The sequence below is a fragment of the Lygodium microphyllum genome, chromosome 14, assembly GCF_053477565.2.
Source record: "Lygodium microphyllum isolate KBCC chromosome 14, Lygodium_microphyllum_v1.1.10, whole genome shotgun sequence".
NCBI classification, from domain to species: Eukaryota; Viridiplantae; Streptophyta; class Polypodiopsida; order Schizaeales; family Lygodiaceae; genus Lygodium; species Lygodium microphyllum.
In genome coordinates this window covers 11972131-11977668 of record NC_141148.1, presented here as the reverse complement: position 1 = coordinate 11977668, position 5538 = coordinate 11972131, and the positions used below count along the sequence as shown (strand labels likewise).

The following is a 5538-nucleotide window of genomic DNA, read 5'->3' as shown; positions in this document are numbered from 1 at the left end:
ATACACCTCTCACATTTTGGTAAAACTTTGGTATCAAGCCATTTAGTCTTGGAGATTTATTGGGCTTCATTTGGGCTAGTGTGTGTAGTTGAGATCCTCCTCAATGAATAGACTTTCCAAACTAAAGTGCCACTTGTTCTGGGATTATTCACGGATAGTTTTTCATGAAGTTCATGAATTTGGCAATTTATGCCTCACCAATGATATATTTTCTTGAAGACTGATCCCCTTTGAATGCCACAACAATATCAAAGTCATTTGTGAGGGTTTAGACATCCTCCATGACCAACTTGACTATAGGCTCTTTTTGTATATGTTGGTTAGTGGTTAATTAGCATGCTAGTAGAAGATAGTTGGTAGATACAAACATGTCATGGTAGGTTTGATCCATATGTGGATATTAAATTAACGATCTAACCATGATGAATTTAGGGTTTGGGTAAGTCATGATGAAGCAAGAATGCATATGCGGGGGGCTTACAAGGGTTACATGGATGTGTTATGTATCCTACGAAGCCTATCACTAGGATGACATGAATACATTTTGACTATGTACACCAAGACATGAATTAATTGCAAGTACATACACAAAAACTATGGTTGAAGCTCAAATGCAAATGCTTGAGAGACCGATCCTTCAAGTCTCCTTGTCTTGCCTCAATATGACCAACCAAAATCAAAGCTTGTGGGAGATATCCATAATTGCACCCCCATCACAAAATTTATTCCCCATGGATTCTCTAAGGTGAGCTCATGAACCAAGCTTACTCAAAGGAAGGGCCTCAAAGCCTAAGAAGTAAATTAGCACTCATATATTTAGTTGGGTTATTTAATGGGTAATGAAAATCATTTTCAGTTTTCAAATTGGTGTTAGTCTCCTTTTTAACATTGGTTAGTCATTTGAAGGTTTGATCAAGAGAATTTAGAATAGCCACTGATTTCCTAAAGGGCTTTCTTTAATGATAGGCTTGGCAAATACCACCACATACCCAAGCCTAGACTTTGGGTTCCATTCACCCCATAGATGTATTTTTGATCCATTAAGAGTCAACCAATGCAAAAGAGTCTAAGAGAAGACATGCCATGGGTCCATTGAGTTGGGTCAAAGAAAGATATAAAAGTGGAGTATTGTATCCATGACATGAAAAAGGCTATGTGAGTTATCACTCTCATATGAGGACTTGAAATAGGTAATGATTATGTTAACCATAGGATGGAAGGCAATAGGATAGCAAAGCGAATTGGCAAAGATGTGAAAAGGTAGAAAAAGTAAAGAAAAGTACAAATCAAGCGAAGGGCACAAGGCATAGAAATTTTGATCGAAGCTCACAATCATCCAATTAATTGTAATATTATTTTGAAAGTTGAGCATAGTGCCTATGCAAGTTGTAATATTTATACTAGGTAGAAAAACATGTAGCTTGGCAAGGGTGCGAGTACCGGCTTTCATTCACTTTCGTGATGGTTAGCATAATCTAATATGTATATATAAACCGAGAAAGACAACCAATAGCCAAATTGGGGAGACATGTGTCCAACTTAAGTGGAAGCCCAAACTCCAAACCACCCCATGTATAAAAATGAGAAAGTGAATGGATAAGCTCATTCTTGTGGTGTACAAACTTGAGAGCATGCTTCTTCTTCTTGCTTCTATTCTATCTACTTGTGCTCCATCTTGAGGGTGAGGGAAAGTGAGTGTGAGAGTGAGGGACTTGAGAAGTGATGCTTCCTTCTAGCACATGCTCTTCTTTTCTTGCCCTTCTTGGGCGAGATGTACATTAGAGGACGGATCAGGTAGCCTTTCTTCTTCTTCACATTTCTTCTCATGGATCGAGTGCTTGCAGATTGGATTAGGAGAGTTATGAGTAGAGGATGCGGATAGAGTACCATCTCATAGGTCATGGAGCCCATCAGGCTTTTCCTTTGCGGGATTAAGGAGAAGGTAAGACGACGAGTTCACTACACCTCGTCAATTTGTTTGTTCTTGATTTTGTGTAGTTTGGGAGAAGAATGGATAGATCGATGAGTGTTGAGGACGTTCTTTCTTTCATGTGGTTTGGGAGAAGAATGGATAGATCAATGAGTGTGGAGGATGTATAGGCTATGTGAGAGGTAGTCATTGCAAAATCGGATGAGCACTTGAAATAATAAGCATATTGTCAAGTTCGACAATCAAGTTTGCAAAAGCTCTAATAATTTGATTTCGTTATCAGGACATGATGGAATCATCTATGAAGGCAAATATTCTCTTTAGCATGCATTAGAATAGAAGCACTACTCTAAAATGGAATAGGGTTGTGAACTCCGAAACAAACTAGGAGTGGAGCTTGAAATGAGTGTGAGCTAAAGTAAGATGGATGGAGTATGAGAAATTTGAAGAACTTTGGTTGAAAATTTTGATTTGAAGTAGATTAGTGAGTTAATGTAACCTTAGACCTAAAACAAGAAAAATCATTTAAGAATCTAATTTTTTCTAGTCTCTATTTTGGACCTTGTAGAGTCAAAATCCATGCATATCGATTCTCCTTCATCCTCAAAAGAAAAGAGCTCATAGGGAATAGGATTGGAGACTTGCAAAATTGTAGGTAAAGAGGAGAGTGAAAGGCCTTTTAGGCCTCTTCATTGAAGCAATAACTGAAAGATTAATGAAATGCCTTTCAAACCTAAGCATTGACAAAGTGGCCAAGATAAGAGAACAAAGACTTCTTAGGCCTCTTCTTCAAGAAGGCAGCCCAAAACCTTTGCCTTGGCCAAGAGCCCTTTACGTTTGCCCCAAAGAGCTAATGGCTTTGTCTTTGGCCTTAGAAGCAATTCAATGGCTGTTAGGTTTTTAATTTTATTTGAAAAAGAAAGAATCGATTGTGTATACATTATAAAGGCCATAGAGGCCTTTATGATTTGAGATTAGCGAGTTCATGAGGGCTATAGAGCCTTAGCCTAAAGCCACACAAGGACTTAAACGATTGTTATAAAGACTATTAGCATTTTGGGTGCACAGAAGGTTAGGCCGCTTCATGGCAATGGCAAGCGAAGTTGTTATGTGCTTCACTCAACAATCCATTTCTCCTCTTTCTCTATCCTCTTTTCCCTCTGTTTCTAATTTTTTTCTCATCTCTCTCTTCCTCCCCTCCCCCCAAATTCCCTAGTCTAATTCTCTCTCTCTCTCTCTGCCTTTTATTTTAGTTTATTTTCTCTCCTCTCTTGGTTTTCTCTCTCCCCCTCTCTCCCCGCTTTTCTTCTCTCCTCCCTCACTCCTCTTTTCCTTCTCTCTCCCTCTCCTCTTTTTTCCTTGTTTTCTTCTCCTTCTTCTCTCTCTTTAAATTTATTCTCTTCTCTCTCTCTCTCTTAAATTTTATTTTTCCTCTCTATTATTCTCTCTCTATTCATATCCTCTCTTCTTCTTTTTCTTCTTCTTCTCTCTCTCTCCTCCTTTCTCGTCTCTTTTTCTTCTCTCTTTCTCCCCTCTATTTTCCTTCTCTCTCTTGGAGCCCCGAGAGGAACACCAAGGAAAAGGGAATTCTCTTGCAAGAAAATCTATCTTGTAACATCAACAAGCTTGTTTACCATGTTTCATATGATCACAATGAAGAAAAGAACACCAGGCACAACAAATCTTCATGCAGCATCATATAAATCTCCCACGGTTTTGAATAGAATCAACCATATTCTTCAACATCTTCACAAAATCCATCAATAGAACAAAGAAAGCAAAGAAATACACCATCTTTGAATGGAAAATACATCACATAATATTCATCTTCAATATCTTCATATAGTCTTCTCTCTCAATCTCTCATATACAATCACTCTGTTTCAGTAGAATTTGCTATCTCTGACTCTCTCTATCTCTCTCCATCAATAATACATCATATCCTCACTACAATCTCTCAACAATTACTCTCAATAATTACTCTTAGGTCGTGGATACCCCTCCCAAGAGGTATGTCTGATATGAAGGGTCACCAGAGCCACTACAGTGTCTCTTCACGACTCACTACTGTCACTTCACTCTAGTCCTCTCTTGAGTCTTCAGCAGCTACTTCTTCCACTTCCTTCAGCTCTTTTGCACTTGTATTCACCTCTTTCCAAGGCTAGAAAACTTTCCCAAAGTCACACATACATTCCACAGAACACTTACAGAAGCATACAGAACAGTCTACAGAACAGTACCAGAACAGCTACAGTACAGAACAGAACAGAGACAGAACAGTCTACAGAAGCTCTACAGAAGACCTACAGAAGGTTACAGAAGGTCATCAAAACCTCATAACTCATTCTCAAATCATTCCAAACTCTCACAAAACATTCAATAAACTTTCACAATATCTCATTCTTCATCAATCAATACTCCTTCCCTCCTTTCAGAAGACAATCAGAACAAAACAGACCAAAACAGAAGATATACAGAACCATTCAGAACCTATCAGAACATCACAGAATCATCAACAAACATCATGAACTTCCAAAACACAATCATTATCATCTAAAACACTCTCAAACCACTTCCAAATCAATCAATCATCCCATAACATCAACCATTCAGCTCTCAAAAAACAACAAAAATCGGCCAAAAAAACATGTCATTTCAACACTCAACATATCCCCACACTTAATAAGGAAGCGTCCTCGCGACCCAGGAAAAAGGGAATACAAGTTCATTGAAAAGCTCAACTTTGATCTTCAATATCTTTTCAAAAAGAATCCATCCACCACGACCCCAACTTATAACCTGTTTCTGATATAAAAATACAAAGAAAGGAAAACTCTTTATACATTAACACCTCTTATCAAACTAAAAATCACCACAAATTTGTAAAGGATATAAGAGTTCGCTTCTTCGTCATCTGCATCGTCTTCAATTCTCCAACCACGACCCCATCTCTACAAATCTCCAAAACATAGCTCGTATACGAAATCCAATAGGAAACTACCACGTTCGTTTGACATACATGAACTCACAACACAAACACTAATACACAACACAACCATCTGAATGACTTCTTCAAAAAGAGAGGTGTTCATTAGAAAGCTTCCACCATACATTGGAAAGGTATCAATGAAGATGACCCCTCTTAAAAGATTGATGTTGTCGGAATCGATCCATAGATAAGGATTCATCTACAAAGTTTTTAGGAGGATTTTGAAAAAATTGGAGACAGCAAATCCTTTCCAACAGGACCAGGTATCTGCTAGGCAAACAAAGGGCATGAAAATACAGTATGTCCAGTTGTTGGGAATCAATGCTAACATTGACATTCATGCACAACTTTGGAATAGGCTTTGAATCAGTGTGAGAGTGCCTATGCATATACGCCAGGTACCAAGCAAAGTGAGCAGTTAATCTCACTGAGGGATCTGCAGACTGTGAATATTGTTGGGCAAAATGAACATAGTTTTGATAAGCTTGACTAGAAGCTGTCCATTCTCCTGGAATTACTGGCCAATTAATCTGCGGTCCTGTAAGGCAATCATCCGAACTCCATCCCCTTCTTCAGGAAATCTGATTATCAAACCCGTCACAGTCACTAACCAACTGAG

General features: G+C 38.4%; 1 non-coding gene across 1 annotated transcript; it reads right to left on the bottom strand.

Annotated features, from left to right (window-relative positions):
* Positions 1-4650: 4650 nt before the first annotated feature.
* Positions 4651-4718, bottom strand: LOC148025328 (small nucleolar RNA SNORD36). The gene has a single exon (XR_015693204.1). It is a non-coding gene; the product is annotated as a small nucleolar RNA SNORD36 (small nucleolar RNA).
* Positions 4719-5538: the final 820 nt, after the last annotated feature.